Genomic DNA, 13,724 nt, shown 5'->3' with positions numbered 1-13,724 from the left:
CCATTCATTCAATAAAAGTTTTGAGATAGCCATTTTATCTAAAATAGTCCACAGGTCAAATAACTTCTTCCGGGTTTGACACCCTCCCAGCCCCAGGGCAAGGGCACCATGTTATTCAAGTTGCCCATTATTAACACTTGTGTCTAATCATGGACCTAGAAAAAGCTTAGAGTATTAAGGCAAAACCTTTAAGGAAATTTTGAGAGGAATGTCAAACACAATCAAAATTAATTATATTTTGTTGGTTTTGAAAAGTGAATATCAGTAGCGAATATGGAATAACTTGGGGTATTATAAGTTGAAACTTTCAAGGTAGGTTAAGGGATGTTGAAGGGAGATTGGAAGGTAACCAGTTCTTTCTTTTTCTTGCCCTTTTTAGATGCTTCCTCTCCTTTACAATGATCAGTTCTTTTTTAATTTTCAATACGTTTAAATTAGTCTAAATATCTAATAGAACTATGCATCCAGGGATGCAATACCCCCATAAATCTGGGGAAAAGATTGTAAATTTTGCAATTTGCCTATTGTTTACATACAGGGTTTATCATTAAGAATAGGAGAAATGTTTGTTGTGGGTATATCCGAAAGGCTCATGAGAATTAAGGTTAAAATAGTCAAAAGATCAAATAACTTCGCTCTTACATTTTAAGAAAGATTTATTATATTAAGTAAGACCTGTTGGGGTGACAAAACCCCTCACATCTTTGGAAAAAGATTCCGAGGACAATCGACTGATTCTGGGTGTGTTCGGAACGGTTGAGAGTAATTAGTTAAAACTGTTTCGAATGTTGAAGGACATTTAAAACTAAATCAAAAGATACTACGTGCACCCAGCGTATCAAAAAGGTGTGTGTGTAATCTGTCATGAACTACTGACAGTATTAAGCTCGAACCCTCAGGGTACGTTGAGGGGGATTTTAAAAAGTGAGTCGGAGGGCAACTAGACCTTTTCTTATTTAATTTTTTGAGCCCTCTTCCGAAACTTCTGATTAGGATTTGATTTTAGAAAATTTTGTGTGTGATATCCTGTTTGTAAGAATTTTTATTTGTTTTACTTTGCACTTGAACGTAAATTTATTTTTTATTCGTTTTAAGATCTATTTATTCATTTATATTCAATTTATTATCAACCTATTAATACTAAAAAAACTATTAACAAACGTTAAACGGTTCCTAAGCCAAAGAAGATTTGCTTGTAGATTAGTACCTATATCTCTCTGTTTGCTATGATTGTTTATTTAATTTCGGTTTGTTTTGGTTTTCATTTATTCCCTTAATAGTAGTTTCTGGTTGTTTTGAGTTTGAATTATTTTAAGAAGTTTTCTCTAATGGTCTTAAGTTTAAAATGCCTTTTTTTACTTTTCTTTAAAAAAATTAATTTTTGGGAATTTTTTTTTTAATTAATTGGAAAAATAATCAGTGTGAGTGTGGTAATTATAGAAGCCTTAGCTTAGTTTCTGTAGGAAGTAACCTGCTTAGTATGATGATACTTAGTATGATGATTTTGAGATTCTGTAGGTCATGTTCTAAGAGAAGAACAGTTTGGTTTTTGGTTGGGGAGAGGACGCATTCGGCTGGTAATTTTGTCTTTTTTTTTATTTACCATATCATCATGAGCTGCAACTGGTGACTTCTTAGGAACTAGGGTGTCAATATTGAATTCAGTGAACAGTTTCTGAACTAATACCTCGTATTTCACATGGTAAAATACTGTTGGGAGATCTTAAATGGAAGTTAAATTTAGGCAAGTATCAATTTTTCATGGCATTTTTTAGTGACTTTGACAAAATAAATAAGATAATAGGAGGTAGAAACGGATGTTTGGTTCCCAAATCACCTCGGGCTTGGTTGAAGAAGGATTATTTCCATCAGCATATCAGCGACGAATCCTTCATGTAGTTATAAGAATAGTTTTTAGGAGTGAAGGAGACGGAAGCTTCCTTTTTTCTTAGCTTCCCGATTCTTCTTTCAAACTCTAATGGGTAAATAATGAGAACAAAATATAAATTTTATCAGCTGATATTTAGTTCGATAATACTGACATGTCCCAGAAAATCCCTAAGACAGCTGTCAAGTCTCCTTTTGCAAGATGACATCATTTCAACCAAGAAGTCTTCTTAGTGTGTTAGTGAAATTTACAGTCCTGAAGACTGAATAATACTTTCTGTTTTTTAGTCTAATTAATATTGACAGACAAAAAGGTTTTCCGCTCTTTATTTCTATGGTAATTTATACTGCCAGCCTTTTTTGTTTTCGTTGTTTAGATATGTATTACTGGAGGCTTGGCTAAGGTTATTGGCGGTAACCTTGGGTGGTTCAGGTTGATTTAAATTAAGCTGTTCCGGTTTCCTGCTACACAACTTCTTATTCTCAAAAAATCAATGTTTCGGCGTGCTATTGAACTATTTTCGACCTTATTTTATAATAAAATCGGGTGGACATACGAATTTCTATCTTACTTTTTCGCATTTTATCATCTTCATTAATTTTTATTTCCTGAAAGCTCGAATTTCTTCCTAAGTAGTGTTTAGGTGGATTGATTGATGTCTTTATCACTGGAGCACATTTGAGCTGTAATGTCCCTGTAATGTCCCAATGAGCAGTAAATGTCCATAGATGTATGTATATTTTGTGAACCAGTAAAGCGAAACTGTTTACAACATTTTTTGCTCTTTCAGTCGAGGAAAAGTCTTACCGTATGTTTAAAAGCGCCCATACGTAAAAAAGAAGAATAGTGTCTATTGAAAAAGTCAAAAATAGAAAACAGTGATGATGGGAGTATGTTATTAGGAGAGACTCGCTGACACCCAATGCGATACAAATAGTCTATGGCGATGTAGAATATAAAGTAGTTGACATAAATCGGGAACTTTTTTTTTTACTCTTTAAGGCTTAGTGAGTGTCTTAGATTTAAACATAATTATGATCTTTTTCGGAATATTGATTGAAAGCTGTTATTTAAATGAGACGTACTCAGCTGGTAATTTAATCTTTTTTTATTCACTTATATTATTACGAGCAACAGCTGATATCGTTATTTGCTATTTTCTCTCAAAGGAGTTCCTCTATTTCCATTTGAACTAGGCATTAGGGGGAGGGTACTAGTTTTGGTGTGATTCTAAATAATTTTAATTAGTTATTAATACCTATTTACCTATTTTTGGGGGTTATTAATATTTGAAGGATGAAAACTTAAAAATGCTCTAAGGTTCAGAGTTTTTTTTTCCATGAATGACCTTACAATAAATAAATGCCTCACAGAGGTCCTGCAAACAAACAGTACCGGATTTACCTAATTATCAGGTAAATAGGTAAAATAGGTAGAAAAAGGTCTTGTGCTGTAAGTAGGTTGGATAGAATATTTTCTTGTGGACCAAATATATATACGCGACCTAACCTAGTTTTATACAAGATTCCGATCATTTATGGAGTAGTTTGGGACATACGACTTCCTTTTATGGGTTAAGGCATATACTCCCTCTTAAAATATCAATTTCATGACGCAGTTGGAGCCCCACATTAGAGACAGGGGTTTCTGTTAAAATTAATGTTATATTTTTATTGACAGTGGATTTCTGACTTTACAATATTGTCTTTTTCTTAGCTAGGCCTATCTTAATGTTCTATAGATTTTAGCTAAAATCAATAGATTTTATAAATTTGAATTTTGTCGAAGAGGAGTTAATTTCCGCTAATTGTTTTCTGTTTCAAAGTTTATTATTTTTTTTATCGTTGACAACATTGTTCATAAGAACCTAAGGCCAAATTTTAACCAAATAATGCTCATAGCAGCTAAAAAAAAATTGCAGGAAAGCCGAGTTTTCAGATTATCCAGAGGGTTAAATATGTTTTCATTTTTGTGCCCTTGGTATTTCAACGAATCCGAAGCGGCACACAATGCTTATTCAGGAGTTTAAGGAAGTGAGACGTGTTATAGCTTTGTGGGTAACAAAGTTTGGTACTTGTGTCTTATAGCCACCACATCCAAGAAGTGAAGTTAGGTTAATCCTAGTGACACAATTTTTACTTCATAATATAAAAAATGAATGTTGCTAACACATTTTGCATGCAGCTCCGCTACTCTTTAATCTCCCCCCTTCTTTTAATTTTTTTTTAGAATGAAGCCTAAAACACAAGAGCAGTTTTATTAGAATATTCAGCTTTTTAAAAGTGATAAAAATTTTAGATGAAGAGAAAAGGTACTAAGCTGGGGGTGGGGATAACCTCTTCATATACGGAATAATTTCAGTTCGTTTTGAATTTTAATGTTGTTTCTTACTTTCAGTTGAAAGAACCTGTTGTTCTTTTCATTTAATTAGACATTTAATCCAAGTGTGATTAGATATTAAATGTGTGGAGCAATGCTGGGGGGAGGGGGAGGACTTAATCTATTGAGTGTACATTACTATAACTGTATTTTAGTGGAGCCCCCATTGAGCTGTAAATGTCCATTGATGTATATTTTGTGAACCAGTGAAACATGACTGTTTACAACATTTTTGTGCTTTTTCAGTCATGGAAAAGAGTCTCACCATACATTGAAAATAATTCAAATTTCAAAGAAGAAGAACAGCGAATATTGAAATAGTCAAAAATGGATAACAGTGATGATGGCAGCATGCTATTAAGAGAAAAGAAGAGACTCACCGAAACCCAATGAGATACCAATAATCTATAGCAGTGTAGAATATAAGGTAGTTGACATGAATCAGGAACAGTTTTTTTTTATTATTATTATTATAAATAGAGGCTTATTGAGTGTCTTAGATCTAAAAAGAGGTATGACTATTTTCGGTAACTTGATTGAAAGCTGAAACTTAATGAGACGTACCTAGCTGGTAATTTTATCCATTTTTATTTTCTCATAATATTAGGAGCAACAGCTGGTATCATTCTCTGCTTTTTGCTCTCAAAAGGAATTTCACTATTTCCATTTGAACTAGGCATGAGGCTACTAGTTTTGGTGTGACATGGGCATGCAGTTGCGACTCTGAGAATCAAACTAGTTTTGGGGGAGTTTTTTGTAAACTTATTAAATAAACTAAACTTATTAGTTTGGGGGAGGCTACTAGTTTTGGTGTGACAGGTACATATGGTGTAAATACCTTGTAATTGTGACTTATTATGGTGGGGAGGGGGTTACGTGATAGAATCTTTCGATAGAGGAATTTATAATGGGGGAAGAGAATTTTCATGAAGGGAGCGCTGGATTCTCCAGCACTATTTAAAAAACAATGAGAAATTCGTTTTAAGTTTTAATGTCGCTCCTTACTTTCAGTAGAAAAAAACTTTTTTTTATTTCATTTCTTAACATTTGTGGATTAATGCATGTTTTGATTTTGGCTCACCGTACATGAATAATTACAACAAAATTTGCATATTAATTTTCCATTTTTTGGCTAAATGGCTTTCTCAAAGTTTTGATCGGACGATTTTGAGAAAAAATGGGGAGGGAGGGGGCCTAGTAGCCCTCCAATTCTTACGGTTACGTAAAAAGTCCAATAGAACTTTCAATTTTATTTGAAGAACGTTTTTTATTTGTAATAAATATACGTAACTTACAAATCAACTTACGCAATAAACTTCCATATTTGTATATGAGGGGGTTTGTCCCCTCTTCAATACCTCGCTCTTTATACTAAACTTCGAATTTTAATCCAATTCTTTAAGAATTACCCCCAGAATCAAAAATGCCGTTTAGTTAGAATAAATATCTCTTTTGAAATTACTAAAAAAAACTTTAGCGTTAAGAGCGAGGTATTGAGGACGGAACGAACACTCTCAAATACATGATAATTTCTCTTCGTTTTAAGTTTTAATGTTACTCTTTACTTTCAGTTGATCAAACTTGTTTTTGTTTTGTTTTTTATTGTTTTAAAAAGTAGAGTTGTGAGAAAGAGTCAAACTTTAGCGTAAAGAGCGAGGCGTTGCGGAGGGGACAACCCCTTTCATATACGGAATAATTTCTGTTTGTTTTAAGTTTTAATGTCGCTCCTTACTTTCAGTTAAAAAAAGTTTTTTTTTTTATTTAATAGTTCCGGTAAGTCCATAAGCCTTTCATCGCGTAGATGGTTGATTAAACTTAAAGCAAGAGTAGAGTGGCAAATTACATAATAGTTCCACCAGGGTACACAAAGTAAGAGGAGACTCCCATTTACCGATGGAGTATCAGTTGTTTCTTTTTCGCATGGAAAAGGGCTTAGCCCTATAGCCTTTCTTTGCATAAATGCCCAATTAAAAATCTACATTCAAACGAACCTTTGCAAGGCATATACAGCCCTCATTAGAACCTATGCAGTCCTCTTCGTCCTTCATGGCTGTTTAAGATTAACAGTAGTAAAACCTGTATTTGGTGGAATTATAACGTTAGTGGAATGGACATGGGATGAAATCATCCTCAGATTCTTTGGGGACTACAGCTAAACCTTTCAATCACAGAGCCTCCTCCCTCGAGAAGTGATGCATTCAGATAAGTATTGCCAAGTGCGGCTGTACAGTGTAGTCAAGGGCACTAGGGGGAGGCATGGGGAGACATTGTTCCCTATTTTTTGAAACATACCCTTATTTGGCATTTCCAACCGATAAAAAGAAAAAGCCCAAGCTCCCCCCGTAAGATTCTCAAAATTGATTTTTTTTTAAATCAAGAAAAAGCTGAAGAAAATAAAAAATGCCCTCCCTCCCAGATTTGTAAAGCTACTTTTTTATGTTTACTTTAATAAAAATCAAAAAGATCTTTGCCCCCCCCCCCCTTAAAATTTGTGAATTGACAGCCCTGGTTGTACTGGTTTCAGGTGGTTTCGGCTGTGATTGCCTATTAGTAGCAGTAGCAGCCAGTAAACTTCAATTGACTTTGTCAATTTTCCGTCAAATAAACGATATGATTTTTTTTATAATACTGATCAATTTTGTTTACTATTAACATTGTAAAATAATCGATATAATTCTGCTCAATATGTTAATTTTGTTATTTCTCTGACTTAACACCACTTTAAAACTTTGTTTTCTTGAACTAAAACAGAAAAATGGTTTATTTCTTACTGAATTGTTTATACCTCGATTACAGTACTATAGAATATTTTGGATAGAAATACAAAGAGGAAAAACGGAGCTATTCCCGGGTCATGAAAATATTATTCAATTAGAGGCAGCCGAATGTGTGAGAGAAATTTCTCATGTGATAGGTACAAATTACTAGTAAAATAGTTGGTGCGAATTTGCCCTTGGCTATCAGTCAGAAAAATAATATGCATGCTAAAAGAATTTTGTTTTATTGAAAGAAATCTAAAGGGGAAACCTAGGATTGACTTTTTGCTTTTACAGAATGTGTCTGCGCATTCATAGGTAATCGATTAGTTGAATCATTGTTCTGTAACCTATAGGTCAAATTTTTAAATGTTAAAAATTATTCATTACAAAACAGAAATTTGTTGATAAATGCAAACATCATTTAGATAAGATCTACCATTTTCTAAATAACTATCACAAGCCTGGCTGAGCTTAACTTGTATTTTGGGGTCAACACAGAAAATAGAAACGTTTAAAAACGTTAGAAGGTTAAAACCATGAAAAAGGTTTAAAAATGCTTACACTTTTAAAAATAGCAAAAGAATGCACCGTAGTTTTAGCAAAATATAAAAAAAGATAACAGTTAAATAAAAGATTAAAAAACATGTATACACATACACGGGCCATAGTATGTCATGAAAAATAAAACAGATTAGACTGGCAAATTCAAAACAGGCCAATTAAAGCTCAAAAAGGAGGAGCTTAGCGAATGTTTATAAACAACAAGCAGTAAATTAGTTGTGTATTTTGTTAATATTTTGACTGATATAAGGGTATTTTGATTTCATATTTTGAAGTTGAAAAATAAGATAAGAACAGCCTGATTGACGGTCCAGGATGGATCAGGTCTGAGTAAGGAGGATCTTTTGAGGGAATTATTATCCATGAAAACGTTTTTACTGCATTTTTTGAAAACAGAGACAAAAATTATGTCTCCTGCATAAGTCCTTCTAAACTAAATGTATCTGAGAAGAATAAAATGGAACTTCATCTTCTTAGAAAAATATTCGCAAGGCTTTTCGTCGAACAGATTTAATATTTTCTGACACTTATTAGTTGATCTTGAATTTGTTCAGCTATTGGCTTCTTTCAATACCAAAATAGTTAGAAAAGGGTCTTCTGCTGTAAGTAGGTTGAAAAGAATATTTTCTTTTGGGCCGAATAAATGACCTAACTTACTTTTATACAATATTCCGACCATTTACGGAGTAGTTTGGGACATTCGACTTCCTTTTATGGATTAAGGTATACACCCCATCTTTAAATAGCAATTCCTTGACGTAGTGGGAGCCTCGCATTAGGGAGAGGAAGTTTTTGTAAAATTAATCTTATATTTGGATTCATAGTGCAATTCTAACTTAGGACTTTGGATTTTTGACTATTTCTTGACCAGGCCTATCTTAATTACCTATAAAATAAACAATTCTTACTTCATAATATGATGAATAATTTTGCATGCAGATTCGCTATTCTCTATCCCCCCCCCTTTAATGTTCAATGCATTTTCTCACCCATAACATGTTTTTTCAATTTTTGTTTCATCACAGTTGATTCAATTGACAGTTACACAGTTTGAAACAAGGGAGACGCATTGCGAGAATAGCTGGAAAATATATAATTTGGGATATATATTTGCACATAAGAGGGGGGGGGGGAATTAAAGTGTAGTGGATCTGCATAAAAAATGTGTTAGCTGCATTTATTCTGAATATTCTGAAGCAAGGATTGTTGCATTAGGATTAACCTAACTTCACTTCTTAGGTGCAGTGGCTATAAGATACAAGTACTCATTGTTTGTATCATTGTTTGTATCATGTTTGTATCATTTGTATCATTGTTGATATCATATTTTAAATTTAAGGAATTGTGACAACAATTTATTTAATGGCGATGCAGAAATTTATGGCATATTTCATGGCGAGGTATATGATTAAAGAAAAGAGAGGAAAATACAGAAAGGAACACATATAAAAATTCATTAAGGTTAATTTTACCTATCAATGGCCACGAGCCTGAGAAAATTTGCCTGATTTCTTGAAAAAAGAGAAAGATCCCCATAGAATCTACATAAAAATCACATGATCAGATTCAACGTTTCAGAGAACCCTACTATACAGGTTTCAAGCTCATATCTGCAAAAATGCGGAATTTTGTATGTTTGCCAGCAGAAAGATCATGGGTGCGTGTTAATTCTTTTTTTCCTACGAGTGGTCGTATCGACTGAATGGTCCTTGAACATAGTGAGAGGAAATTAAAAGTTCAAGTGCCTTTTTATGGCACTTGGTATTAACCAAGTGACATATAGCAATCGCCAATTCTGTCGGTCTGTCTGTCTGTCTGTCTGTCTGTCTGTCTGTCTGTCGTTCTGTCTGTCGGTCCCGGTTTTGCTACTTTAGGCACTTCCAGGTAAGCTAGGACGATGAAATTTGGCGAGCGTATCAGCGACCGGACCAGATTAAATTAGAAATAGTCGTTTTTCCGATTTGACCATCTGGGGGGGGGGGGGAGTGGGGGCCCGGTTAATTCGGAAAAAATTGAAAAAAATGAAGTATTTTTAACTTATGAGCGGGTGATTGGATCTTAATGAAATTTGATGTTTGGAATGATATTGTGTCTCAGAGCTATTATTTTAAATCCCGACAGGATCTCATGACATTGAGGGGAGTTGGAGGGGGAAAACCTAAAGTCTCGGTTTTGCTACTTTAGGCACTTCCAGGTAAGCTAGGACGATGAAATTTGGCAAGCGTATCAGGGACCGGACCTGATTAAATTAGAAATAGTCGTTTTCCCGATTTGACCATCTGGGGGGGGGGGGGGGCGTTTAATTGAAAAAATGAAAAAATTGAAAAAATGAAGTATTTTACTTATGAGCGGGTGATTGGATCTTAATGAAATTTGATGTTTGGAATGATATTGTGTCTCAGAGCTCTTATTTTAAATCCCGACCGGGTCTGATGACATTGGGGGGAGTTGGAGGGGGGAAACCTAAAATCTTGGAAAACACTTAGAGTGGAGGGATCGGGATGAAACTTGATGGGAAAAATAAGCGCAAGTCCCAGATACATGATTGACATAATCGGAACTGATTCGTTCTCTTTGGGGTAGTTGGGGGGGGGGGGAGTAATTCTAAAAAATTAGAAAAATGAGGTATTTTCAACTTACGAACGAGTGATCGGATCTCAATGAAATTTGATGTTTAGAAGTATATCGTGTCTTAGAGCTCTTATTTTAAATCCCGACCGGATCTGGTGATGGGGGCGGGGAGTTGGGAGGGGGAAACCTAAAACTTGGAAAACACTTAGAGTGGAGGGATCGGGATTAAACATGGTGGGAAAAATAAACACAAGTCCTAGATAGATGACTGACATAAACGGAACGGATCCGCTCTCTTTGGGGTAGTTGGGGTGGGGGTATTTCTGAAAAATAAAAAAATTAGGTATTTTTAACTAACGAACGGGTGATCGGATCTCAATGGAATTTGATATTTAGAAGGATATCGTGGCTCAGAGCTCATATTTTAAGCCCGACCGGATCTGGTGACATTGGGGGGGGGGGAGTTGGGAGGGGGAAACCTAAAATTTGGAAAACACTTAGAGTGGAGGGATCGGGATGGAACTTGGTGGGGAAAAAACACGAGTCCTAGATACTTGATTGACATAACCAGAACGGATCTGCTCTCTTTGGGGTAGTTGGGGGGGGAGATAATTCTGAAAAATTAGAAAAAAGGAGGTATTTTTAACTTACGAACGGGTGATTGGATCTCCATGAAATTTGATATTAGAAGGATATCGTGTCTCAAAGCTCTTATTTTAAATCCTGACCGGATCTGGTGACATTGGGGGAAGTTTGGGGCGGGGAAACCTAAAATGATGGAACACGCTTAGATTGGAGGGATTGGGATGAAACTTGGTTGGAAATATAAGCAGAAGTCTTGCATACGTGATTTACATAATTGGAACGGATCCGCTCAATTGCGGGGGGGGGGGGGGGGGTAATTCTGAAAAATAAGAAAAATGACGTATTTTTAACTTACGAAGGAGTGATCGGACCTTCATGAAACTTCATATTTAGAAAGATCTCGTAACTCAGATCTCTTATTTTAAATCTCAACCGGATCCAGCGTAATTGGAGGGGGGGGGGGGCAGTTGAGGGGAACCAGAAATCTTAGAAAATACTTAAGAGGTGAGATCAGGATGAAACTGGATGGGAAGATTCAAAACCTGTCTAAGATACATGACTGACATAACTGGACCGGATCTGCTCTCTTTGGTGGAGTTGGGGGGGGGGGTAATTTTGAAAATTGAGGCATTTGTAACTTACGAAAGGGTGACCAGATCTTAATCAAATTTGATATTTAGAAGGATCTTGCGCTTTAAAGCTCTAATTTTAAATACCGATCAGATCCTGTGACATTCGGGAGAGTTGGAGGGGGAAACCGGAATTCTTGGAAAAAGTGAAAATTGGGGTATTTTTATTTTATGAACAGGTGATCGGATCGTAATGAAATTTGATATTTAGAAGGAATTCATGTCTCAGAGCTCTTATTTCAAATCCCGACCAGATCTTTTGACATTGGGGGGAGTTGGAGGGGAAAATCTTGGAAAAACACTTGTAGTGTAGGAATCGGGATGAAGCTTGGTGGATAGAATAAACAAATGTCCTTGATACGTGATTGACTGAACCATACTGGATTCGCTCTCTTTGGGGGAGTTGAGGGGAGGGGTTCAGTGATTTGGCAAGTTTGGTGCTTCTGGACGTGCTAAAACGATGAAAATTGGTAGGCGTGTCAGGGAGCTTCACAATTTGACTTGATAAAGTCGTTTTCCCAGATTCGACCATCTGGGGGGCAAAAGGGAGAGGAAAAATTAGAAAAAATTAGGTATCTATAACTTACGAAAGGGTGATCGGATCTTAATGAATTTTGATATTTAGAAGGACTTTGTGACTCAGAGCTCTTATTTTAAATCTTGACCGGCATTAAGCCTCTTATTTTCCTTTTTAAATCAATCTATTGATTTATAGAATTTTGCTAGAGCTCATACCATATGGTCTCTCGGCTCTTAGCTCTTCTTGCCTCGTCACAAGTGCCATATGAGCTCTTAGCTCTTGTTTAAGTGACCGAAAAAATTGGAGGGCAATTAGGCCCTTTCCCCGCCCCCTTTTCCCTAAAACGTCCGATCAAAATTTTGAGATAGATATTCGTTTTCTTCATCATAGTTGAAATGCCAAATAACTATGCCTTTGGATATAAAATGACCCACCCTGCAACCCCAGGAGCAAGGTTTTTAATCTCAGCTTTTTGATCTTATCTCAACTTTTCTCTCATTCTAACACTTCAAAGCTGTATCGAATCCAATTTTTACGGCACTAGATATTTACCAAGTGCCATAACATATAGACATTTATGACACACGGTGATCGCAAAACCTGTCGGTCTGTCTGTCCCGGTTTTGCTAGTTTAGGCACTTCCAGATAAACTAGGATGATGAAATTTGGCAGGCGTATCAGGGACCAGACCAGATTAAATTAGAAATAGTCGTTTCCCTTATTCGACCATCTTAGGGGGTGAAGTGGGGGGTGGGTTAATTCGAAAAAAGAGAAAAAATGAGACATTTTTAACTTACGAATAGGTGATCGGATCTTAATGGAATTTGACATTTAGAAAGATGTTGTGTCTCGGAACTTACGAAAGAGTGATTTTGAATTTGATATTTAGATGGATACTGTGCCTCAGAGCTCTTACTTTAAATCTCGACCGGATCCGGTGACGTTGGGGGGTGGGGCTCGAAGGTGAAACCTAAAATCTTGGAAAACGCTTAGATTGGAGGGATCGGGATGAAACTTGTTGGGAAAAATAAGCACAAGTTCTAGATACGTGAGTGACGTAACCAGAACGGATCTGCTCTGTTTGGGGGAGTGGGGAGGGAGGGTTAATTCGGAAAAATTAGAAAAATGAGGTATTTTTAACTCACGAAAGGGTGATCAGATCTTAATGAAATTTTATATTCAGAAGGATCTTGTGCTTCAGAGCTCCTATTTTAAATCCCGACCAGATCCGGTGACATTGAGGGGAATTTGAGTGGGAAACCGGAAATCTTGGAAAACGTGGAAATCGAGGTATCTCTATCTTACGAATGGGTGATCGGATCTTAATAAAACTTTATATATAGAAAGATCTTATGTCTCGAATGCTCCATTTTCAATTCGAATCGGATCCGGGGACACAGGGGGTGGGAGGGGGAAAACAGAAATCTTGGAAACCGGAAATCTTGGAAAACGCTTAGAGTGGAGAGATCACGATCAAACTTGATGGGAAGAATAAGTACAAGTTCTAGATACGTAATTGACATAATTGGAATGGATTCGATCTCTTTGGGGTAGTTGGAGGGGGATTTCCAGTGCTTTGGCGAGTTCGGTGTATCAAGACATGCTAGGACAATGAAAATTGGTAGATGTGTCAGGAAACTGCACAAATTGACTTGATAACAGTCGTTTCCCTGATTTGACCATCTGGGGGCTGGAGGGAGAGGAAAAATTAAGAAAAATGAGGTAAATTTAACTTACCAATTGGTGGTCAGATCTTAATGAAATTTGATATTTAGAAGGACCCTGTGTCTCAGAGCTCTTATTTTAAATCCCGACCAGATCTGGTGACATTA

At 36.0% G+C, this 13,724-nt stretch overlaps 1 protein-coding gene across 14 annotated transcripts in view; it reads left to right on the top strand.

Moving 5' to 3' along the window:
* LOC136042072 (uncharacterized) overlaps window positions 1-13,724 on the top strand; it is a 522,356-nt gene that overhangs the window by 439,348 nt on the left and 69,284 nt on the right. For all 14 annotated transcript variants that reach the window (XM_065726955.1, XM_065726954.1, XM_065726953.1 and 11 more), the window contains one exon: window positions 4,514-4,694. The gene's annotated coding sequence lies outside the window, so the exon portion shown is untranslated. The remainder of the gene's footprint in view (window positions 1-4,513; window positions 4,695-13,724) is intronic.

This window comes from Artemia franciscana, unplaced genomic scaffold, assembly GCF_032884065.1.
Source record: "Artemia franciscana unplaced genomic scaffold, ASM3288406v1 PGA_scaffold_60, whole genome shotgun sequence".
In the NCBI taxonomy this organism is placed as follows: domain Eukaryota; kingdom Metazoa; phylum Arthropoda; class Branchiopoda; order Anostraca; family Artemiidae; genus Artemia; species Artemia franciscana.
The sequence above is the reverse complement of the archived record's forward strand: the minus strand, read 5'-3'. Positions and strand labels throughout refer to the sequence as shown.